Source organism: Monodelphis domestica, chromosome 3, assembly GCF_027887165.1.
Source record: "Monodelphis domestica isolate mMonDom1 chromosome 3, mMonDom1.pri, whole genome shotgun sequence".
NCBI lineage: Eukaryota > Metazoa > Chordata > Mammalia > Didelphimorphia > Didelphidae > Monodelphis > Monodelphis domestica.
In genome coordinates this window covers 427,183,810-427,211,044 of record NC_077229.1, presented here as the reverse complement: position 1 = coordinate 427,211,044, position 27,235 = coordinate 427,183,810, and the positions used below count along the sequence as shown (strand labels likewise).

Here is a 27,235-nt window from a genome sequence, read left to right as displayed (position 1 = left end):
ACTTCTTTTTTTATACATAAAAACCCTTATCTTCTATCTTGGAATCAATACTGTGTATTGGTTCCAAGACAGAAGAGTGATAAGGGCTGGGCAATGGGGGTCAAGTGACTTGCCCAGGGTCACACATCTGGGAAGTGTCTGAGGCCAGATTTGAACCTAGGACCTACCATCTCTAGGCCTCCCCATCAGTCCACTGAGTTACCCAGCTGCCCCCAATAGTAGGACTTCAATCAAGACTGATGTATGGGAAAATAAGAATATGTCTCAGTGCCAATTTTTCCTTGTATGTCATAGTAAGTTTACTTGCATGGTAGGAAATGGGAAAATTTATCTTGGTGATCCTTTAAAACTTATAGGCAATGGAGGAGGAAAAACTCACTTTCAAAGAAATTGAAAAAAAGGGCCATTTGTTTTTCTTTCCCTAAAGTATGTCTCCCCCAGCCTAAAAGAGAAATAAATACATTGGGGAAATAATCAATATGGCTAAAATCTGTTAGGTTCCTGATATTATTCTCTATGATTGTAAGTCATATAGAGTGATGGAACTGTTCTTTGTCCTCAAAAGGTTACAACTGCATAATAATTGAATGAGAGTAATACTGTCCTGAAAAGTGCACTTGACTAAGAGATGGGAAACAAGGAATTGTTATCTTTCCAGTTCAGACATATAATTTTGTGACAGAAGGCAAATCACTCAACTTCTTTGGGTCTCAGTTATAAGGTGGTTAAATGTAGAAACTGGATTATGAAACTTCTTTTTATGTTTTCTTCTTTCTACTAGACCTCCTGAATAGCAATATAACACGAGGATAGAATACTGTACTTGGAATCAGGAAAACAGCTATTCAAATCTTGATACACAGTAGCTCTATGATAATTGGAAAGTCATTGAATATTGTTGAGCCTGAGTCAAATTTCTCTATATTATATATGAACTATCTACTATGAGGAGGGAATTTCTATACTAAAGAAATCAGTATTTCTTCATATATTGATGAAGTCTACTATATTATAATCTCTGTGTACATAATGTATATTTATGGAAATATTTTTAGCTCTAACATTTCCATAATCCTATGGCAACAAGACAAATTCACAAGAGAAAATTGAGAACAGCAAGTTATTGAAATCAAAGATCTCAGCTAATTGTAGCAGAATATATACATATGTTCTTAAATATAAGTATCAACAACAGAAATGCTTCTGAAAATGAGTGGAAAGAGGATGATGGCACTGTGGAGTCCCTTCTTTTAATTTCTGTCTTTTCTACCAAGGGAAATGACAGGAAAAATGGAAAGTATACAACAAACTTTCCCACAGGGATAAAAAATGAAGCCAGAGATAGGTAAGAAGATAGTCAGTGAACATTTAGTTAATAGAATTAGTTAAAAAACAACAACTATTATCTGAATAATTAAATCTTCAGGTCCCAGAAATTCTTGTGGAAATGATTGAAGAGTCACTATTATTAATCTGTAAGAACCTGGAATGAACAGACATAAATAGACCATACCAGAATGGGGGCAAATATCCTAATTTTTCTAAATTAAAAGCAATCATAATTCTGAAATGTGTAAACTAGTGAACTTGAATGACTAATAATTGGTAAGAAGCTGGAGGACATTCTTAAGTGATAGTTTGTGAGGACTTAGAAACCAATAAAGTAGAGTATCCAGTCCTGAATGCCATTCATTAAAATGAAACATTGATGTACAAGGGAATATCTAGAAAAAGGTGAGGGGTCTGGAGATCACATCATGTGGGAATAAATTGAAGGAGGCTTGGTGAAGACTATCATCATTATTGCAATTTGCATATACTGGAAGACCTGTCATGTAGATAAAAGAGGAGGCTTGTTATGTTATGCTTTTTTAAAAATAGAGAGCTGAACTAGACAAACAATTGTAAGTTTGGAAGCTAGACCTGAGGATGTCTTACCCTAAATAACTTTCTAAAACTAAAGTTTTATTCAATTATGATGAAAAATACCTACAAAGATGGAGGAGAGATCCCTCTCTAAGGTTATTTGGACCAGATAAAGTAGAAGATTCTAAATTCTGGTGACTGTCACCAATCTAATAGTCTTCAAATCTGCTTTGATAGCCACAAATTCACAGAGATATATTGGTCACAAGATTCTATTATTTATAAGAATAGGTGAATATGTCTAGCTTTCAAACATCCAAGCTTAAAGGAACAAGAATGTTTCTGATGAAATGTAACAATACAAGGAGATATCAGAATAACTATTTTAACTGGTACTCTGTCCAATAGCACACATGCCTATACTGTTTTCCAAGATTATCTTTCTCATCTTACATATTTTGCAATACCTTTAAGGCAAGGCTTAAGCTACACATGTAGGGAACTGGATGGAATGAATGAGGACTTGAATGATCTGTCTAATAGGTATACCAAGTATACCCTTTGAATTCTGCTAATCTTAAACCTCCTTAAATAGTAACTATAAGGGGTTTGCTTAATCACAGCACCATCAATTCAAAAATTTCTTCTTGAGGCAGGTGGGTGGCTCAGTGATTTGAGAACTAGAATTAAGCATTGGGGGGGAGTGTCCTAGGTTCAAATCTGTCCTCAGACATTTCTTAGCTGTGTGACCTTGGGCAAGTCACTTAACTGTCATTGCCTAGCCCTTACTGTTCTTCATCAATACACAATATTGATTTTAAGACAGAAGGTAAGGTTTTTAAAAAGAAAACTTCATCTTCATATTTTTTTTGAAATAAGGTTTTCCTTAACTTTTGGCACAAAGTTAGTCCTATTTTTTTTCTTAGCATTTTTTAAGTACCTAGGTTAAGAGTTTGGGGAAAGGTGGAGTTAAACATAATCTTCCTACAAAGATTAGTTAATGGAGAAAAATGCACTAGGAGCATCCTTGGAAATAACAAATACAGAAAAGGAAACACATCAGCTCAGATAATTAGGGCTTTCCATCATTTATAAAAATTCAAATAATAATTATAGCTCATATTCATGTAACATATTTTAGTCACAAAGCACTTATATGGGTTTATTTCCTAAGGGCATATGATTTGGAGTCAGAAGAACTAAATTCATATTCTAGCTCTGCTATTTATATTATACTACCTGTGTGGCCTCGAGTACATCACTTTTTAATCCTCAGCTACCTCATTTTACTCCATCCATAAAATGAGATTTGGACTACTGGAAGGTTTCTTAACTTGGGGGTCCATAAATTCTCTTGGGCTCCCTGTCTGTGAACTTAAATTAGAAAAAATGCATCTTTATTTTCACTATACTCCAAATGAAATTCAGAATTTCTTTAATTATTTTAAATCATTATGCTGAGAAAGGATGCATAGGCTTCATCAGAATTGCAACAGAGTGTAAAAGGACAGTTAGATGGTACAGCAGATCAAGCATTAGATTTGGAGTGGAAGAAGAGCTGAATTCAGTTCTAGTCTGACATTTAGTAGCTGTGAAATCCTAAACAAATCAAGTAGTATCCCTTGATCTATTTTCCTCATCTGTAAAATGGGAAAATAATTGTACCTCTGCCATAGGATTGTGGTAAGGGTCAAATGAGATATTTATAAAATGTATTACAAACTTAAAGTGCTATATGAATATTGTTATTAGTACCATTATTATTATCATTGACGATTTTGTATGTCTCTTCCAGCTTTAAATCTTATTCAAGTAATACTATGTGATTTAAGATCTCATTTAATTGTTACTCTCTGAGACAGCTACCACAAACATCAGATTGATATTCTAGGATACAGGCAACTAAGGTCATGTAGCTAGTTAAGGATAGAACTGCTTCTTCTCACTTTAAGTTATTTTACCCCTCTAAGCAAGCTCCTTTTGTGGAAACCTTTTACTGGAAAGCTTCTTAAAATTTCACATGCATGTATATGTGTGTATATGTATTTAGGAAACACGTGTGAGCATTAATAAAGCAATTTCAAAAAGTTGTTGATATGGAAAAGTCCTTTTTAATAGACATACAGATAAACACTCAAACTTGAGCAATTCATCTTATTCCTCATAATCTTTTTTTTTATCTTCAAAATTGGAGATAGTATTATATACTCTGTCTACCCCAAAAGGTGTAATTAGTAAATACATTTTTAAAACCTTGTAAATGTAATTATGCTAAATCACAGTACTTAGGACACATTGAGGAGATAAAGTCTTGACCAAAGAAACAAAGAATTGTGAATATTTATCAGATAATAGCTTTAATCTTTGAATCACCTATTTAGAGCTGGGAAGGAGTCAGTAGGTAATCTAGTTCAATGCTCCGTTTTTATAGATGAGGAAACTGAGACTCAGCCCACCCTCTCAGTTACCTGGGGTAATAATATATTTTTTTTTATTTTGGGCAGGGGGAGTTGGACTCAAAACTTCTGAGCCTCCACCCATATCTTCTGAAAATCATTCCATTTTTCGGCTTTAATATTTTCCAACATGTTTAGTATTTCTATGATTTGCAGCTATCATCCTTTAAGAGAGCTGTGATCACACAGAAGGAACTCTGACATTTCAATGACATTTTCTGCTGAGAGGGGGAAAAAGAATTTCCCTTTATTTCTCTTTAATTCAATGCATTCAGAACAAGAGAGTGCGTGTGTGCTTTTTACCAACATACAGTATTCTCCTCACTGCTGCTTCAGAAGATGGGCCCCCATGTTCCTTTTTATGTAGTACCATTTTTTCAAATCCTTTATGTTCCCTGAATGCCACCAGCTCAGATATATTAAAGAGAACATTTACGCCATCACTCTGTTGAGATTTGAGGGGTTTAGATACAACATGTTTTAGATATTCAGGGTTCCTATCCACCACGGGATTTCCTTTTCTAATCTTGCTTTTACAATTGAGAAGGGAAATGTTAGCTGGCTTCATTTATTTATTTGTTTGTTTGTTTGTCTTTCCTCCACCTCAGATACATTTAAAGAAAAAGCCAGTTAGTTGGTACAATTTGCAAAAAGAAAGTTGTTTGGGGGGGGGGGGGATTATCTTCTATGTAAGAGTCCCAGAGGCATACCCAGGGGCATAATCAGTAAGGTCAGCAATACCTTCAAAGGGAAGGTTCTACCATTCTGAAGGATGCAATAGGACAAGCTTGCTAGGTCTCTCTTTACTCCCAGAGCAGCAGGATGTTCTTAAATACCTAATACTTAAATTAAAAATAATGCTGCTAAAAAAGCAGCAAGTTCTTAAATAATTTATTTTCTTTGAGATCTCCAAGGTTAGGACTGACATTCATCCATGTCAGGTAGGTCACCTGGAATTTGGCCAGGCAACAAGAGAATTAGATGGCTTCTGTATATGAATCCATATACCCAGGTATTATGTTCTCGATACCAAATCAGAATCATTAGTTGCCATGAATGGAACTAAAGTATGTGTATTTAAAACATTTAGAGGGTTCACCTCAGTACTGAGGATTTTCAATTTAGGAGAGCTGGAAGCAAGCACTGTGAAGATTGGATTTGGCTCTCTCCTGATTGTAACAATGAAGGTACCAATTCAAACTTTCCAGTCTCACTATGGCTGGCTAGCCTGGCAGTCATGAAAATTATTCTGGAAAGCTCTGGTAAGGGATAATCCATTCTGGAAGTGCCTAAAATCCACCTGCTAGGGTAGCCTTCTGGAACAAACACACATCTGCTTCCTATTATTTCTGTTTTAATTGGGATGATTATTCCATAGACATTTTAGTCCCCAGTACACTAAAGGAACCCATTAGGGATCTGGAAGCCTGTTCAAAATAAGTAAAACCTGCACCTTGAATGTACACTTGATCCTAGCTAAGGACAGAAGCTCCAGGTGCCTTAGTATTTTGGTTATTTGGTTGAAGGACTGGGTAAAAGTAATTGCTACCTCAATCCCTATGATGGAGTACAAGAGAGTTAGATTTTACCTACCATTATTGTAGCCTGAAGATATGATAGTTAAAATCTAATTAATTCTACTAAGTCATTTAAAAGTAGAACAGGATTTACACACCTCACTTAAAAATCCAGGTTTTCTTATCTTTACATGTAACATTAATGACAACACCAATAATTAATCATGATGGAGAATTGGAGTTTGATGTTGAGAACAACAGGGCATTCCTTCACATTCAGTTGACACCAGAAGTCAAGGGGCTTTGGAACAAATTACTGATACTAACTTGACCTTGGGATCATTTCAGTGCAGAGAATGCTGACTGCTACAAGAGGCAAACCATCACCCAACTTATTTCGTGGAAGTAAGAGCTAATGATATTTTTTTTAAAATGCCTCAACATAGTTCATATGACATAAAGATAAAATTGATGATCTAATAAAATCTGAAAAGGGGGAAGCTGAAGAAACCAAAGTCATTGAAAAGCTTCATTTAAACAGAAAATAAATATAATAATGACATGGATGTCAAAACTTGTTATTGCGAATGACTTTGAAGAGTAGGTAGTTAACATTTTACTAAGAGTTCTTTTGGGGCTATATTGCATGGAACCAAATTATAAACCAATTATATCCAAAATAGAGTGATGCAAAAGAGTCTGTATATGTTATAAAGATCATGAATAAACACATCCTTCCACAATATTCAGCAAACATATAACATGTTGTATACAAAATTATAGTTGTCAGCCAGCAAGAACAATAGGAAAGGGCTTGATGTATTAAGAAATATTCCAGAAAAGAAGAACAAAATAATAGCATGATAAGAAAAATTAAAGAAAATTATTAAATATCTGTAAAAAGACATGGGATGACTGTTAATATCTAGCTAATATTCAAGAGAAAAGCTACACAGTTTAAACACAACAAAAAAGAAACATGGAGAAAGGAATCCAGAAAATATACATGTATCAGAACTTCTAGATTCCCTTAGCAATTGAAAAATCAAAATATTTAGGTAATAGAATTAATGTAGCCCAAAGAACAAAATAAATAACACAATTCCAATAAAATACTATAGAGGCACGAGAATTATGAGGCAATTAGTATCAGATATAACAAAAACAATAATTATGGAGTAGTCTAAACATCAGTCTTGGAGTTTTGCTTGTATCCATGGATTTTACAGGTAATATCCATGTTTTTTCAGTTTGTTTATGATGCAATTTTTATACTTCCGTCCTCTACCTATTGGTAGATTATCTTCATATGAAATGTGAAGTATTCATCCAAATTTAATTTCTTCCACACACATCTATACTAATTTTTCAGTAGTTTTTTTCAAATAGTGATTCTTTTCCTTATTAGATGGAGAATCTTTGTGTGTATCAAATGCTAGATTATTAGATACATTTGCCTCTGTATGTTGTGTACTTAATTTATTCTATTAATCATTCTATTTCTTAATCAATATCAAATTGTTTCAATAGTAACTGCTTCATAGTATAGATTGAGATCTAATAATGCTGAGGACAATATGATTTGCCATCCTGCCTCTGGCACATCCTTGCTATATTATTCTGGGAAATTCACTTCCACTTCTGCCCAAGTGTGTTCTTAAATCTAAAAGTTGTAAAAAAGCGGCTCTACTTAAAGGGTAGCAAGACTTTCTACATCAGGCATTTCCTATATAAATGAGCATAGGTCTCATCTAATAATAGCAACCCATCTATTAAGATTACAAAATGGTTTTCTCACAATTTCACTGAAAATATTTTTACTTCATTTTTCAGATGAGGATTTCAAGGTTCTGAGAGTCTAAGGAAGTGAGAGTAAGTGCCTAAATCAAGACTTGATACCTGGTCTCTTAACCTCAGATCTCTCAATCTTTCTACTATGCCACACTATCACAATTTGATTCAATTACTTTATGCTCTAACATCTTTTTCAAACCAAGTTAAAGAAGGAGAAATAAGTGATTCCTGTAGAATTTTCCAAGAACAAAATGCTGCATTATTCTATGAAAACGATGTGGGAAGAAAGTCTAGAGATGAACAGATGCTAAAGAAAATGTTTGTTTTGTTTTGTTGTGTTTGCAACCTAAATAACATCAGCTTTCTTGATGATAAGATCTGAGAAAGACTAATAAATCAGTTGAGTTCTTTGGCCTATCAATGAGGATCAATAAATATTTAAGTATCAACATTTTCTCAGTATCTGGCAGTGAATGATGCAATTTGTCTTACAAAGAGTGAATCAGACTTAGAAAACACATACGATTTGTTCCCACATATAACCCAAATGACTAATCTACCCAAGGAAGATTCTGAAGCCCATACATTATTTCTGAAGAGTGACTGACCATAAAAAATGATGTATATAACTCACTTTTACATGAACCAAAAGTATGAGTTGAATCTACCTTTATAAAGTACAGAGGGTTGTTTTGTTTTAAAGTAAAGAGATGGATTTGGAATCAAAGCACCCAAATTTAGAACCTGTTTCTGTCACTAATTTCTTTTGGGATCTAAGTCAGGGCAAGCTGCTTTACCTCTTCAGGCCTTATCTCCTTCCAGCATATATTTTTTACTGATTTCTCCATCTCTAGAATTCTCTCTCCTCACCTATACTTTCTAGTTTCCCTGATTTACCTCATGTCCTAATTTAATATCTCACCTTTAAAAAAAGCTTTTTCTCATCTTTTTTTTTCATACTAATGTCTTTCCTCTGTTGATTATCTTCAATTTATTCTGTTTATTTATTTGCCCGGTTGTTTGCATGCTATTTATTTCTCCAATTAGATTGCAATGTCCTTGAAAACTGAGATGTATTTCCCCCTTCTTTGTGTCACTTGAATTTGTCAGAGTTCCTGTCATACAGAAGACACTTGGTAAATACTTGCTTTTGGTAGTGGGGGGCACAGAACAACTTTTACAAATTTTGTCTGGCAAAAGTAGCATGAAATATCATATTCATAATTTTTCAAAATGTGTTTAGTTGTTGGTGGTAAAGAGTAAGAGGACTTAGGATTTCATAGAATCTGGGGAAACACGGAGAGCCTAGTGTACCAACTTCCATGGGCAGAGATCCTAGGAAAATGATATTTCAGTTTAAGGCAGGGTGCTTTGAGGCTGTGGTGATGTGAGAATGACTAAGATGGAGCTGAACTCCCCTAAGGTACAGCAGCTAGAGGAAAAGAAGGACAGAATTAATAATTCTCTATTTTAACAAATTCTTCTTGCTAACTCATCATTGGTTTTTATTGCTGCTGTGCTGTTAATGTTGCTGCCAGTACTTTCACAATTTCACCACATCCTAGCTTACTTCATGTTAACATGTATTATGAAATTGTTCTTGGTATCTTCACAGAATAGGGGAGAGAGAGTGTGTGAGTGAAATTACAGAGTATTATGGATTCCATCCAGTATAGAATGAGCTTCAAGTTATTTTCCACTACCAAGAAAGAGCACCATTGAACTGTTTCCATTGCTGAGCTTCTTTTAAAAACCCTGAGGAATCATGACATGCATTTATCAAATAGCTAGAATATTTTAGGTATGCAGGCTAACCTTGCAGATTTCAATTCAATTAATTTCAATAAATAATTATAAGGCATCTTTTTGAAGATCCTTCTGGGATACCTACTTTTGGAACAGGAGAAATGTTAACATTCCACAGAGGTCTAAAATGCTCAACAGAGGCTCAATGGTATTATACTAGCCTGTCTAGATGAATAGGTCAAAATGTAATTTAGGTAAGTAGGGCATCAGGGTGCTTAATAAATGTTCAGTAACAAAAAGGCTATGTGTTGAGCCAGTCGCTTAAGTGCAACTTATAAAATCAAATCCATATGCCCTGCTTCACAGTTATATTCTCTACAGAGCCATGCATTTCTAAATGCAGAGTTGTCAACAGTAGAATTTCTATTTTTCTACTCTGCTTCTTTAAGCCTCCCTCCCCCTTATCTGTGTTCTCCCTCTTTTCTGAGAAACATGAATCCAAAATTCTTTCTCATGATGAATGACATTCAGTGATTTTTTCACACCAGCGCAAAAGAGAAGAATATTAAACATATGAATCAAATATTCTTTCCTGTCAAAACACAGAAAAAGCACACCTTTATATTTATTTACATTTGTTAGCAATGTGTCTGCACGTGTGTGTCTAGGTTCATATTTTATTGAAATCCTTGGCAGAAAGCTTTGCGTTAAGAGGCATGCTTCAAACATTTATTGGAATCAGTGGGCCACATTCAGTCCTCAGTTATTTCTTCTCATTGATGAGAGGCCATGATGGTTCAGTGGCAGAATTTGTTGAAAGGAGAGTTAGGAAGCTAAGCATGCCTCTCAGGGTAGATAGCAACAAGATACACAACTTTTGGTTTATATTTCTCACTTGAAATAACACAGAAGTTTCCCTTTTCCTATGCAGCTAAAGTTCTATTTGCTTCTAGTAGTTCACAGTAGATCATGAATACAAAGAAGGGCAAATAAGAGCTGGGAATTTTTCCTGAGAAAATCCAGTTCTTACTTTCCCTCACTTTCCTGCAGAGATCAGATGAACTGTTAGGAAATTAATGATAAAAAATTTATCAGAAATATACTATTTATATAAAAATAGAGCTGTGTTACTCATTATTTAAGTAACTGAATTTAGTTTGGTTATACACAGACCGAACGGTTAAACCTGGATGATGGGTACCTATAAGAAATGAGATCAGAGGGATACCAATTCTGTAAAGATTTTACTAACATGGAAAGTATATTTCAACAAGAGGATCCATAAACCTTCTGCCTAGTCACTCTAACCTCAATCTCCCCTGATAAACCAGATTAATTTCCTTTGCCATAAAATGCTCATCATTCCTTTCTCTTCTCTTCTATGTTCTTATAATGGACTCCCACCTTCTCTCCTGTTTATACAAAACATAGCAGGCTACAGGACTCAGCTCAAGTCCCATCTAACTATTCTTAGCCTGTGCTGACTTGACTCTTCTCCAAACTCCCATTGGAATTATAATCATGTAGCAATCAACAAGTATTTATTAAAGACTTAATATTGCTAGGTTCTAAAGAGAAATGTCCCTAACTGGAGACACATGGAGAGGCTGAAGTGAAGTATTCATCTTTTCAAGAATCTCCTATTCTGTTAGTAAAGATTATCTTTGTTTATATATTGATTATATATAATTTATTTATAGTTATGTACCTATATATATATATATATATTTCTCTATTTACATGTAGGTATATGCATATATACAGATATTTATATTTGTATCACATATATATGTAAATATATGAGATGTTCCTAAAGGAATGTCAAATCCTTGAGAAAAAGATACTTTGAGCTCAAATGCTTATCCTCCCACCACCCTCCTGGTCTCCTCTTAGTCCCCACCAATATAAAACTAAACAACAGAACCAAATCCCTCAGAGGCGTAATTCCATTCAATAAAAGCTGAGAATAGCACAGTTAGCCTATAAAATGGTTGTTAGTTTTGTGTCCAGATACTAGCTCTGGTAAAAGGGCTTCTAATATAATTAAATTTTTTTCCCAAGGTCAGATAGTCTATATATCAGGGAACCTTTCTAAGTAAGCCCCCAAAGATGCTGTACAAACAAGTGCCGTTAACATCTGACACCCATCTGAATGTGGCTGTATTCTATCACAAACAAATAAGACACAGAATTCCCTAGTGAGTTGCAAAAACCAAATAAAAAATAAATAACAAGGAAGTGACTGGTTTGGGGTCTTTACAAGGAATGTCACAGATCCCCTGTTCCTGTCTTGGGAGTTAGCTAGGAGAAGGAAATGACTAGACAGAAAGGAAACCAAATAAATTAAACTCTTCAAGTATGTGACACCTATTTCAAGAGATGAATTGATACATGCCTCTTTACTTATAGTATACCATCTGACTTTAAATCAATGTTAAATGACTGCCAAATAGGTTTGTAATATCTTTCAGGAGCATTTGAGGACTTTAAAATTTGAGTACTTTAAAAGTGGTCCAGGAAAGCCCGTGAGATAAATAAAGTTTGCAGAAGATAGGCAAACCATCAGTGTTATTAAAGGATCATAGCTTCACAGAGAAACTTACAGGTTTTTTTACCACCTCCCTCCCCACCATCAGTTTACATATATGGAAATGGAGATGTAAAGAAGTAAAGTGACAGTTTCTGAAGGTTCTCAAGGTAGTGGCAGCAGAGTTGAGATTTGCATTGAGGTTCCCTGTTTCCAAATCTAGCATTCTTCTTATTGTACCAGTCTGCCTTATACATTTTAGGAAGTTCTTTAATAAAATCTAGGCAGAAAAATTTAGGCAATAAATATTACAGCATTCATTCTCTTAGTTCTCTCAATTTTGCATTTATCCTCCCAGAATTAAATTCCATGTGTATCTAGTCCCAGAATCCAAAATGTTCTGCCATTCTTAACCAGCTGGCCTTTTGTAATTGATTGAACATTCTACCACCAGGCCCAACCAACAATCCTGATCATTAGTATAGAAGAGGCCAAGCAAGGCTAGTGATTGGATTTCCAGAGAAGACGACTGCTGGATGGACTGCAGGATTAGAATGTAACTACTCACATTATCCCTAATCAATGCTGCTTTCCTCTGGTCATACCTGTACTCTGACACTCCAAATTAAGGGAAGAAATGGAAGCAGGAAAGTTAGAAGACACTAACAACCAAATCGTTCCTCAGAGCTCTTTGATGCTGAAGTGAAGGCTATTGGTAGACAAAAATTCTACACTAAGCAGCCCAAAAGAATGCAGGAATACTGATGAAGTGCATGAAAGCTGGCCACAGGGCACCATCCCTGTTAGCTGGGGAGGTTTTAAAATATATTAGGCTATGGCTCTGCAAATCTGTCTCCATAGTAGAGCCCCAGATAAAATGGTCCTTTCTTGAGTTCTGTATTGATCAAAAAGTACCTAGGCTTTTTATGATGTTTGCAGCTGTAATAACACCTGAACAAATGGCAGGTTAATCTCAGTGATGGCAGCAACAGCCAGAAAAGCTGAGCAAATTGAATACCATAGCTTATTAGTTATAATTGCTGTTTCTTTCCTGGTTTCAGGTTGTCCCACATTAAGTGAAATGTCATATAAATATAGAATAAAACCTAACACTGCCTTTTGCAAGCCTGTCACTTAGCCAGTGTTTCTCCCAGAGCATCCAAAATGCTAGACTTAGAAATTTAAGTTTCTTAAAACACAGAACTTTTATTAATTATAGCAGACATATAAATACAATGAGAACCTGTAGTTTGCTCAGTGGCCTGGGAAATACATCAGAAGAATCAGTTGATGTTCTTGAAAAGTTTATGGTCTAACTGGAGATAGGACTAGAGTATTTGGTATAAATTCTTTACCAGTGCTGGAGGCAGCCTGTTATACTAGTCAGAGAGAAAGTTTGAGTCATGGATTCAAATTTCTGAACCTAAATGACTCATTCCAAGTCTCTGATCTTTAGGCAACTTCCATGAGATTTATCTTCTAACTCACAGGGGCAGTGCAATTTGAGTTGGTGTATGGAGCTTTGGCACCAGTATTTCTTCACAGTGCCAAATGCATAAATCCTTTGTGTATTCATACATAAGTGTTATAGGAATTTGAGGGGTAGTATTTTTGACTACTATGTGTGCAGAGAAAGCATCAAAGAGGATCTAGCATTTTAGTTGAGTCTAGAAAAAAGTTTAGCATTGAAAATGGTAGAAAGTAGTATGGAGTTAATCTTTGTGAGAAATAATAATTTGTTAAAGAGGATGCTTAAGAGAATCCTGGATCTGGAATCAAAGGGCCTGCTGCAAATCTAGACTCAGCTACATCATTATTCTCTGTGTGCCTTTGTCATGTTAGCTCTCTAGGACTCAGTTTCCTCAAGTGCAAAATGAGAGGATTAGGCTAAATTATTTGTGATTTCCCTTCCAATGATGTTCGTAGTTAATGAGTATAGCAATAACATCAACAACTTATAAGGAGCCATGTCTTGCATGGGATGTTTTTCTGAGAAAGAAGTAGAACATAAAGTTGGGCACGTCTGACATGGACAGTTTTAAAAAGAATTCTAATGTCAAGCCAAGGTTGGACTTGATCTGAAAATAACAGGGAGCCCTTGTTGATTCTGAAGGAGGATAGCATCATGCGATTATTTAAATAAAAGGTAATTCCTCAAGGTTTTATAGGAAAGACTGGGTAGCGACATTATTTATTTGGAAGTATTTTTACTGATATTCTTGAATGCCTCTTTTTATATTCTTTACATGTTTCTAAATATCCCTTCAGGTCTAAAAATAAAATGCAAGTATCAAATGAGTACCCCTTAAAACAATGGATGAATCAAAATTTCATCAGAAAACAAGTTCTTTATTGTCTCAACATGTATTCATAAACCAAATAGAAAAAGAAGAGCAATTAAACATTTCTTTTGTTTGTAGAAATCCAACAAGGACATAAATATGCAAACCCCTCTAAATAAAGGTTAGAATTATTTTTAATTGACGTACCAGAACTTCACATTTCCCCTATGAAAATTGATGTCTGTGCCATTCCTTACTTTCCTCCTTTTTCCTCCCTCCTTATTAAAGGAGAAATGATTTTTTTATAGATCACTGTAGTGATTTATACTATGTCAATTACTTGATTTGCATTCAAAGGAAAATATATTCTTCCTCCCTCTGTAGTGACTACTTAGTTTCTCTTGAGTTGTCTTCAAAATAGTTACAATTAAACTCTACCCTGACAATATGGACTCATAAAAACAGAAATTTTTAGAGGAGACAAAGCACTATGCTAATTGCTAAGGAGATAGAAAGTTTACACAACACAACATTTGTTTTCAATGAGGACACCTAAGAGTTGAACCTATCCAACTCCCTGATTTATAATTAAGGAAATTCAGGTCTTGAAAGATTAAGTGATTTCTCCATCTTGCAATACTGCAAATGGATAAATGATATATTATGAGATGTCTGAGAGGAAAGGCCATTATCAAATGTTGATTAAGGAATGCTTCCTGGAGAAGATGAGTGAATCATGTAGCACTAGTGAGGTATCAATAGTGGACACCATCTGGTCTCTTGGTATATAACCAATATCAAGAGATTGAGAAGGAAAACTCCTCCAGAAGGTGATGTTGACTTCCAATAGTAGACTTCTGGAACGACATATATAAGACTCATGAAAGGAGAAGTATGAATAGACTGTAATATACATCATCAGAGATTCCTCAAAGAACTGAAATTTAAATGTGATTATTTCCTTTTTGAACAATATTTAGGCTGCCATTTTTTAAAAAAAGTTGGACTTTGAAAAGAAAATATAACAGGTTCTTAGCAATTATCCATTTTTAAAGTTTAACTTGACCAGGTGCTACTTTAACCAATACTGTCTACCACTTGGTAAGGACAACTCAAATAGCAAACATAGTGCCTCAAAGGAATTAGGCAATCTTTGTAGAAGGGCTTCTGATCCTGAAGTACAGGTTTATATGCATTAATATATGTACATGTATGTACATATATGTCTGTAGTTAATATCCTTAGTACTCCTATGAATATTATTTTAGACATTTAAAAACATGATTCTGAGAAGGGGTCCACCAGATCATAATCAGCTTCCCCTAATAGCCAAAGGGACCCATCCTTGAAACAAACAAAAACGTTAAATAACCCAGTTCTAGAGGGTAAAGCTGAAAATTCAACTCAATTTTCTAGACAAAAGTTTACGATTATGCTTAGCTTACTAAGAGGAAGAAGATTTTTATATTTTAAAGAAAGGATAATTTATAATAGCAATGGTCAAAATAAGAAGTATTTTCTATCTACTAGAAAACATATGAACCAGATAGATTGTCCAATCATCTTGTTTTTTTTTAAATAATGATCATAGGACTTAGAAATTACTATGATAATAAATGGCATATAATAAATGAGGAAAATATAGAAGACCATAAATCTCTACTTGGACAACAATTGTCCTTTTTTTTTTGTAGTTACCTGTATGTTCTAAGTATGAAAAAAAAATGCTGGGTAAATTCATGCCTGAATTGATATTTACAATGATGTTATATAAAATGTGTCATTTTCACTTACAATTGCTATCCTTAATTATTATGTTTCATATTAATGCAATACAAATAATAGTAAGCAAATGAGAGAGAATGCATGGTGAATGGAAGAAATGGTAAAAGTGTTAATCTACTGAAAGATAACCCAGAGAAAGAGGAGAAACTGTAGAAAAACTGGCTTATGGGATGCTTCAGGAAAAGTCTGAAAATTAATGTTACCAAGGAAAAAGAAGAGAGATGTAAAGTACAGAGAAAGGATAAAATGAAGCAGTTTCTTTCTTAAAATAGAGTAATGCCATCCAAAACACCAAAATTGTTACATAAAATTTAACTGTCTTTCTGTGGCAACTGACAGAAAAGAGTACAGCAGGTATAATAAAAAGGAAGATTCTCCAGAAACTAGTCATACTGATGAAACTGGACATGTGTGAAGGTAAATGAGTTTAGGGAAGGAAGGATTGAAAACAGAGGGAAGGGGCCAAAGATGTGTGTAAGGATAGGCAAAGTTGAAAGAACAGATTCATTCACATCAGAATTAGATGTCTTAAATGTGTTCAGGTAATATGGGTCATTCTTGTCTTATTGATATAGAGAATCCAGGCGACAGGGGTAATAGTAGATAAGGAAGTTCGAGAGAAGAGGCAAATAAGAAAAGGAAAATCTAAACATCAATGACTAAAGAACAAAGACAAAGCATAAAAAATGAGATAAAAATCTCATTGTGGACAAAAACTCCTTCAAAAATATGAAAAGAATTGCAACTATGAATGTGACTTTATTCATATATACTCTCATATATAGTGAAATGAATGAAAATATATTTCAATTGTAACAAGTGAGATAGAATAACAATACAAATTATACATCCAGATTTGTGTGCACTTATCTGAATACACTGAAATATAAACATATATATACACATTTAAATATATATCTATAATGTATTTCCAAATACATGTCAAAATTTTTTTAAAATGTGAGATTTCAAGTGGCATGAAGCCTTTCAATAAAGAATCTAATCAACATATATGAGCTATATGATAATACGAGTGAGAGTACTGAGATAGAAGGAAAGTGTTAAACAAAAGATATTGATTGCAGAAAGATAATACAGTGAGCTTCAACACAGCAAAGGGAACAAATGAAGGGGTGTAAAGATGGTAAGGCGGCTAAGCTTGGTCCTGTGACTAGAGAATCAGAAAATAATTTAACAGTGGTTTAAATATACAGCAAGAATACACTCAGAGAAATGGACATCCTAGGGAAGGATGTGGAAAAACGCAAAATACTGTCAGATTTTTTTCAATGTTGACTATTTTGCTGATTTTCCCCTCACATATTTAAAAAAATAATAATAATTAATGGTTGCCTAGGAGAGAAAAGGAGGAAGAGCTCATTAGATCATAAATTTAGGGCTCAACAATGCCTTAGGCATTGAGTTCAATTACATCAATTTCAAGATGAGGAAACTGAAATTTTGCCAAATATCTTGCATAAAAATCCTGAATTCAAATCCTTCCTGAAGGAGGATTTGAATTCAGGTTTTCCCTAATCAAGGATTAGCCATCTATCCCTTTTACCACTTGGTTGCCAAAGAGATGCAGGTGAATTAGTTTATTTAAAAGGAATAAAAATCTAACTTTCAAAAAAAGAGAATGCAACTTGAAAGACAAGTTGTGCATAAAGAATCAGTATCAAAAGGAAAAGTAGAGATGATCTATATGATATATAATATAAAGATTTAAAACTGATGGAAGACATAACATTAGGTTTGACTCAATATTAAAGAAAATACTTGCTTTGGCTTCATCATTGTAGCTAAGAAGTACAAGAGCTATTCAACAGAGCAAAGCTAATTGTGTAGATCATTTGCCAAACCTTGAACCCCTAACTTAGTGCTTTGTCAAATGGACTTTCTCTGTGCTTGGAGTGGACTCTTTGCTTTTCCTTCTCCTTGAGATCCCTAACTTCTTTCAAGGATTAGCTTATCTATCTAGTTTTCCTGTTCTCCTGGTCAAAACCTTCATCATCATAATCATCAATCATTATAACCAGAAATTATATAGAGTCTACTATGTGCAAGATGCTGTGCTAAGTGCTTAAAAAATATCATTGGATCCTCACAACAACCCTGAGAAGTAGTAGGTGGCATCATTATTTCCTTTGTGCAGAGAAGGAAACTATAGGGGAAAAAGTTGTGACTGCCCCAAGGTCACAGAACTGGCTAGATTTGAAATCAGGTCTTTCTGAGTCCAAAAGCAGGGGTTCTAGCTATACAAAATTATATATGTGTGTATATTTGTGGATGTATGTGTATAGATATATACATATACATATGTATGTATTTATATTCATTAATCATAATCCAAATCATCCTCCTTTCTACCCCAATGTGATCTCATTGAGAGCAAGTTTTTTTTTAATATGTTTAGTACTAACACAGTGCCTTACATATTGCATGTGCCTAATCAATACTTGTTGGATTGGAGAATTTTACAAATGATATTTTAGTCTATTCTTCATGTTTAAAACATCAATGATAATATATGAAAAGTCCCTTAAAGCGATTTTTGAAACATCAGTGGCATCATCATTCCAGTCCATCATATTCCATTGTGAACCATATGAAGTGGGCCATACCATACATAATTTAAAGATATCATTTTGATCTTTATCCCACCCAAGGCTTTTGATATTCCCATAAGATCAATTATTTTAGTGGTGCCCAGCCAACATTATGTTTTTGCAAAAGCCTTTATTTTATTTTCCTAAATCAGTGCCAGTATCACCAGATGAAAGAAAGGGCAGGCAGAAAACATTAGGTAAACAATGATTTTGGCCCAAACACATTTTTTTTTGCATCCTGAAGAAAGCCAGAAGTGATATTGACCCATTGCTAACAGTTTACACTGAAATGTCAAGACAGAGCAGATTCTCTGTAATGAAAGATTTCTGAATAGCAAGTTGAAAGGACCAGGGCATATCAAGTGAAAATGAAAATATTTCTGATTACCAGCCAATAGTACCAGCTGGCACAGCCATTTTAACACAAAAGGGTAAGTGCCAGTCGTGATAAATTTGGCACTCAGACTAGTTAACAGAAAGCTGACTTTATTTGATCAAATACAATCCCCCCCACACACACACCCAACACATACTAAAAAGCCTTTATCACCTGCAAAGGAAAATCTGGTTCTTAAATAAGTAACTGAGAGTATTTGATTAGACTTTCACCTAACTTATCAACACTAGTTGGGACAGTCAAAAAAAATTTAAGAAGAAGAGGGATAATATGGATGGTACATAGGTGGCAACTGACTCTGGAAGGAAAAAAAAAGTAATGCTAACAATTAAATTAATACTAAAAATTAACATGTAATAATTTATTTGAAACTATTAATTTTTATTGTTCAGTTGTTTTCAAATCTTTCTGTCTTCAATTGGGGTTTTCTTGGAAAAGATGGGAGTATTTTGCCATTTCCTTCTCCAGCTCATTTTATAGATGAGGAAACTGAGGCAAACAGGCTTATTTGTCCAGGATTACACAGCTAGTAAGTGTCTCAGGCCAGATTTGAACTCAGAATGAAGACTCAGTCTTAGAGATTTCAAAAGTTCAGTATGAATAATTGCAAGCTGCAATTCCATAAGTCAAATGGTATAATCCAATTAAATTTAACAAGCATTTATTGAGTATCAACCATGAACCAGACATTATGCTTGGTGCTAGAGAGAAGAAAAGAAACTGAAAAGAAATCTTTCCCTCCAATATCTTATGTTTAATTGAGGGTCATACCCAGATTAGTAAATCTGCTAAATAAATATGAAGCAAAGTACATGAAGGAGGGCCAAACTAAGAACTAAGAAGATCAGAAAAGGTCAATTGTAGGAACTGATACCCATGGTGAACTTGAACAGAAGCTAAGGACTGTGGGAGACAAAAATTAGTAGGGAGAGCAAACATTACAAGCATGGATGGGAACAGCTGGTTCAAAATCACAAAGATGAGAGATGAAAGGTTGTTTGGGGGAAACAGACATTTTTACTGAAACATAGAGTATGTGTGGGGATGTAATATGAATAAGTATGGAAAAGTTATGTTGGGGAGACATTGTGAAGTAGTTTAAATGACAGAACAGGTTATTTATATTTTAGCCTAGAGTCAAGAGGAGATAATGAAGTTTATTAAGCAGATGTGTAGTTAGACTTGCATTTTAGGACATTAGCTTGCAGTTTTGCAGAGGATGGATTGGAGATGACTGGAAATGGAGATCAATTAAGCAAACACTACTAAAGCAACACTGTTACAAGGCTAAATTAGAGTAGTGGTTATATCAATTTAGAGAAGGGGATGTATTTTGGCAATACTTGGTCACAGGTTGCATATGAGTATTGAAGGGAGATGGAAGAGGCAAAAATGTCTTCTGCATTATGATCTTGGGTCATTGAAGGGGTTAAAGGGTACTAAAGTCAAATAGGTGAGCTTCTAGGAGAACTATAAGATCCACACAACCCCCCCCCCATCTATGAAAAGGGCAACTGTACTATTAATACCACCTTTTATACAGGTTTGTTTTGATGAGGTTGTTTTATTAAGTGCTATAGGAACTTGACCTGGTCTCATTATTTGTTGTTTAGTACTTTTTAATTTGCATAATTTAGCTGGGAGTTTTCACAGTGGTTGTAATCTCAATTTCATCACTTAGAATGATGCAGAGGAGTCTAGTGCCTTATTTGGTTTAAATCCAAGTCCTCAAATCTTAAGATCATTACCATAGGGGAGTGAGTTTTTTAATTTCCTCTTTGGTTCTTGTAAAATTAGAAAGTGAATTAAAGCCTTTTTGAACTCAAAGATCCACATTGGTGCTTATGTAGATGTCTAAGATTCAGTTCTAGAAAGAACATTTGAGTAGATAAAGGAAATCAGTGACCTGAATAAGAAGGTGAGATCTTCTATCCACTCAGGATGGTGTTTAAATGATGAACAGTCTATATTAGAGCAAGCTATAAAGCATTCATCATTCTGCAGAATGAACCTGCCATATTTTGTTTTGTGTCATCTCATATGAGTCAAGAGAGTTGCTGTTAAATCTGTTTCTACCAGAAGAACCCCAAAACAGAATTCTACAAGAAGTGATTATTCAGCTAAAGTTTATGTTTGGCTTTATGACAAACAGGACAAACAGGAAATAAGGGGCTTCATTTCTAATAATGACAATATCACATATTGTTTAGTGCTGATATTCATGGTTGTTCTTGATGGAACAAGGGGCTCTTTATTATTACAAAGATGCTTTACTTTAAAGCTATTTCATCAAGTTTTACTTTTATGAATTTAAGGAAATTCTAAAATACTTCAAAATACTCCTCTCACTTCACCAATATTCCCTCCTCAAATATTTAGAAATAGATTTTGTTTTCCATTTATAAAATGTAACTCTTGGGGATATAAAAGTTAATATGATACATTGAGTACCAGAGCTGAGACAGGACTTGAATCTTCTGGTTTTTACTATCTGAGAAATGCTAGCCCAGGCATTTTCACTTTCTGGGTCTCATTTTTCTCATTGAGTTTATAAGAAGGAAACTTAATTAAGCTGCACCTCATTTCTATTAGTTTAAGAATCCCCTTTTGTTTGATACCTTGTAACTGTGTGATTTGTAGTAAGAATATAATCTCAGGCAAGAATGTCTGTATATAATCAGATTAAGGATGCAGTATCAGGTAATATCCAAGTTATAACAAAGTGTGTGTATTGTTAGAACAACTTTAAGTGTGTTATCATATTAATCATAGGTAAGCTACTACATTAATCATGTGTGTCAATCCATTTAACAATGTACTCAGGGAAAGCTTGCTCATACAGAAAGGAAAGATTCTGGAAGGAGCTTCTCTAGGACCTGAAAACCCAGCTCCAGAAATAGTCTCCAGGACCTCTAGTGGAGGGGATGTGGAGGGGAAGCAGGTGTTGGGTACAGATATGAAACTACAAAAAGTGTGTGTGATTGGCAAAATGAGATCTCAGATTTTCAATTGGGAGGAAACCTGCAGACCTCTGACCATGTAATATCTCTCATAATAAAACCTGATCTTTACCCAGAAAGGTTTTATTTTTATAGGTAAAATGCAAAGATTTCCAATTATCTTCTAGATCTAAATCCTATAAATCCCTGAATATCAATATTTATCAGTGGTTCTCTGTCATGGACCCCTTTGAAAGTCTAACTAAATTTAGGGAAGTTTTTTTTTTCAGAAAAATTGCATAAAATAAAATCCATAGGATTACAAAGAAAATAATTTTAAAAGAAATTCAATTCTCTTTTAGAAGTTAATAGAACCTAGGTGAAAGCTTCTATATAAAGAACAGTAAACTAGAGAGGAACTTTTGAAATGATAATGTATACCTACTCAGGAAACTTTATGTTTAGGATAAATATGGGAACATTGATAGTTTTCATCAGATCCCTTCTTTTATTAGGTAAGATCTAGTCAAAATAGTGAGGCAGGTAAATTTTGTTCTCTAATTCAATGCCTGGAATGCAGAAAATCTTAGTAAATGCTTGTTGACTTGTCTTTGTATGATATTGCTTGTTTGTTCTCCCTCTTGCTCCATCATTTAGATGGCAAGAACACGTTATTTCCAGGTTCTCCAGTGACTTTTGTCACTGAAATTGTCCCAGGCCTGTCTTCCTGCCCTGTACTCCTCTACACTCCTAGTTGTTCCTAGCCTCCTCCCATCTGCCCAATGAAGTCTTATGCTCTATTAGGCAACAGGCAGCTAATGGATATTTGAAACATGATTTTTAGCAGAATAGAGACTCAGGTAACATATTTATTTCCACAGATTTTTTAAAGTTTGTTCTGAGATTCAAAACAGTAGTTCTAATGGTAGGAACTTACAAAACCTTTAGGAAATTCAAAGAAAATATTATCTAAGAGATAAAGTTTTGAAGTATGATATGGCAGAAAAACCTGAACTCAAAGAGAAGTGGACAAACTGGAGCATGTTCAGAAGGCAACATGAAAGGTAAGAGGTATGGAAATAATTTTATATGATGATATTAAACCCAGAGAAAAGAGAAGACTTGAGGGAAGGTAGCATCACTGCAAGTCCAAATCTCCTAAATCAGTTTCACCTGCCACGTAAGACCATTTACCTTCCACATAAGTCCATTATTGGTATAGTAATAACTAATAGCACTCGTCTTAGTCACTAAGATTACCTTGATATATATGTATATGTATATACATACACATATATATACATACATGCATACATACACATATATATGTATATATACATATATGTATATATATTTTATATATATACACATTGTCTCTCCCTTTTTCACCACCTATTAGAATTTCAGTTGCGTAAGGGAAAGGATCATCATAAGGATCATCAACTTCTCCATTATCTCTTGTATGAAGTCAGAGTCGTATCAGGTTCCTACAAGGATAAGGATAAGCTTCTATATGAGTAAAGTAGATGGAAACTTAAATGATAAGTTGGGAAGGACATCACATCTCCCATCCTTCTATTATGTCTTTTAGGTCCTTTCATTTCCAGTGTACTGTGTAGTAAGGAGAATACTTCATTACTTTAAGGATCTGAAATTGTATCAATGTAGCTATTCTTCCATTAAAATGAACCACAGTGTCTCAGAATTAGGAGAATGTCATCAAAGTTGTTAATGCTCAGCATATTATCTGGTATATAGTGTGTGCAAATTTATTAAGAAATACATATTGATTGCCATATTTGTTGTCTTCAATTATTTGATGGAATGACTTGTGGAAGCAGGACTACACTTATTTTAGTTCCCAAAAGTAGAATTACCATAAAAAATCACAAAGTATATGTTAGCTCAAAATCAATTATTGATTTTTAAGAAAAAATGATAGAATGGGATGTATCTTGAGGTAGAGCATACTCCATCACTAGAGAGCTTTCAAGCAAGCCAAATGACCACTTATTAGGGATATTTATCCCTATATTCAGATTGGATTACATCATCTATGAGATCTGTTTGAACTCAAATTTTAATTCTATGAATCAAATTCACATTCTTCTTCAACAAGTTACTGTCTGACCATAATCAAATTACTTAAACTTCCTCTATCTAATTTCTCTCATCTTAAAACAAAACATAAAGCTGAGGATAATGATAACTGGCATTTATAAGGTACTTAAAAGTTTTAAAAAAACCTTTTGTATGTTTCACCTCATTTCATCCTTCCAATAACTCTAAAGAGTAAGTGCTGCAGATATTTACTTTAAAGATGAAGAAATAGGTTCAGACAGGATAGATGACTTTACCAGGGATACACAGTAAGTAACTGTGGCAGAATGATCAAAATAATCCTCACAGTATCTATCTCTTCCATTAAAATTCTAGTCTGACACCTCATTATGGCAGGAAGGTAACACTAAATTATGGAAGATTTTATTAGAGAAAGAAAAGCACTTTTAGTTTTTGTCGAGTTTGAAAAACATTGATTAGAGATTCAAAGATGAATGAATGAATGCATGCATGAATAGCATTTACTAAGACATACCCACAAACCTATAATGTGCTAGAAGTTGAATATAAATATAAATGTGATAAATTTCCTTACCTAAAGGAGCTTACCTTCCAAGGGAAGTGAGAGGACATATGTGGGAGTGATGGTCAGTAAGGGCATTATGGTGAATGAAAAAAATGGGACAGTTAACTAATATTCTCTTCCTAAAGGAAATGCTAGATCAGAGTTTATGTCTGTGGTCCTTGGAGAAACTCATATAAATTTAGTGAGGCTAGGGACTTTTATATCATAAAATCTTACCCTTCTCCCTCCTGTCTGCAATTGTACCCATTGTGGAAATTGAGTGACAATTTTAGGAACTAACAACTACAATGACAATCTCCTAAGTTTAAGAGACTGTGCCATATTTATGCAATGACAGATCTTTGAAGTATTGAAGTATTCTAGCTACCCTATATAAATATATTGGAGAAGAAAGGGCCTAAAAGGCATAAGGGAACTTAGGGAGATTTGAGTCCCCTCCTAACTCATCCTTTAGGTTACCACCTACTCCACCTATTCAAAAGTTTATCCTCAACCTTAGAGAAACCTGTTCAGACTCTGCCTTCACACAAAGATAATAATGATGATAGTGGCTATGAGGATGATGATTAATTATAACAACAATGGCAACTAAATGCCTCAATGGATAGAATTCTAGACCTGGAATAAGAAATATCTGAATTTAAATTTGGTCTCAAGTACTCACTGGCTGTCCCCTGGGCAAGTTGCTTAACATCTGAATGTCTCATTTCCCTCAACTGTAAAGAAAATAATAAGAACTGCATTGCAGGGTTGTTGTGAGGATAAAATGAAATAATATTTGTAAAGTATTTAATACAGTGTCTGGCATGTAGTAGACAATAAATTTTTCCTTCCTCCTTTTCTTCCTTCCTTTCATCTTTTTCCTCCCTCCATTCTTTCCCTAGTTCCTTTCCCTAGTTCCTAGTATAATGATAATAATGCCTAAATTTACATAGCACATAAATGTATGTGAGGTGCTTCAAACCCATATTACCATTTTCCCCTCACAAGCCTATGAGGAAAAAGCTTTAAATATTGCCATTTTTCAGGTGATAGAACTGAGGTTGAGAGAATTTGAATGACTTGCTCAGAGTCACTCAACTAATAAATATCTGAGGCAAGATTTAAATTCAGATGTTCTAGATACTGTCTTTCTCTCCATCTACTGACCAACAAGGCTGGAAAATACTCAACTATCTGATAACTAAACTCCTAAGATAATGCTTTGGGGAACCATTACAACAGAGATTCAAGAAAGGTTAAGATAAGACATTAATAGGAATGAAAAAGTTCTATTTTGCATAAGCAGCCAATGAAATGAACCTGTTAGATCTGTCTATCCAGGAATCTGAGTCAGCCTGTTTTCGCAGCGGTTAGTAACTCAGAAGTGTGCTGAGTTGCCAGACATAGAGATTAAAAGTACTACACCTCACCCCCAGAATAAGTAGAGCATGGACACTGGCAGTGAAAATTTCCCTATAATGTCTCAGTAGGGAATCAAAATAATGGCCCAACATGCAAGGATAATTATTTTTCCCCAGTTCTGTATGCTTTACCCTTCTCCTCCCCCTCTCTGGCCAAATAGGACAGTGGAGGTTTTTCAACACAAAATCATGAATGTACCTACCTTTGTAAGTTCTGCTGACAAGGGGGACCTTGGCATGCTGAGAGGCAGGAGGGGAAAGTTTCTACTGTGGACACACAAGGGAAGTGATTGACAGCCCTAAACTTCTAACTCATGAAGCAGAAAGACCAAGGTAATGGCTTCAGTATCTTTCTTGACTTTTGATCTATTTGATCAAATTACCTTGAAATAAAAGAAATAAGGATACTACCTAACAATTATATCAACTCCAACAAGGATATGTTAGAGGCTCTCTACCATCATCATGGAACATGCCTCTTCCAAAATGCCTGAGAGATAACTATTGATCTCCCTCTTTTTGTAGTTGCTATTTTAGTTCTAGGTGTGAAGAGAAGTGTGTGTTTATTGTTGGGGAAGGAACATAAACATCTTAACTCTTACTCTGTCTCAATCTCTTCTTACATATTTTTTTATTTCTCAAAAGCCCTGAAAATTAAAATATATAAATCCCCAATAAAAATGGAAAGAATTCTTTTCTTTTCAGATAGGAATAAAGATAAAATGTCCTTTCTAAGTTTTCATTTTTTTCCCATTAACTAGTCATCATTGGCTAATACTATCCCTGGGTAGTTTGGGCAATTGAGGATCACATACCTAACAAGATGGCAAAGTAATTATTTTCTATGACCTTTAGGTCTCAAAGGAAAGAAATCATGTGCCTAAAATCATTACATGTGTATACATAAGATAAAAATATAGAAGTCTTCAATGAGGTAAATAATAATACAAGTCAACAGAAGTTCAGCTTCCTACCTCTCATTGACTTTACATACCTCTACAGAAAGCATGAGCATGAGAAAGTTTTCCTATTTGTGACTTGGTGTAGAGCAATTGGGCTTTTTCATGGCATGACCTTAGGCTGGATATTCCCCTCACTTTACAAAGATTGTCAGAAACTTATTCTTCTCAAGTACACAACAGGAAGTGAGAGTTGTTAAGGCAGGGAAGTAAAAAAAGGAATGAAACTTTCAGAGCTATAGACTACCAAAAAAAAGAATTAAATATGAAGGAAATGGAACTGAAGATAAAGGCCAGGCTTCTCCTCC

General features: G+C 34.5%; 1 protein-coding gene across 5 annotated transcripts in view; it reads right to left on the bottom strand.

The window, feature by feature from the left end:
• Window positions 1-27,235, bottom strand: part of DCC (DCC netrin 1 receptor) — a 1,370,599-nt gene that overhangs the window by 1,033,301 nt on the left and 310,063 nt on the right. The window lies entirely within an intron of this gene.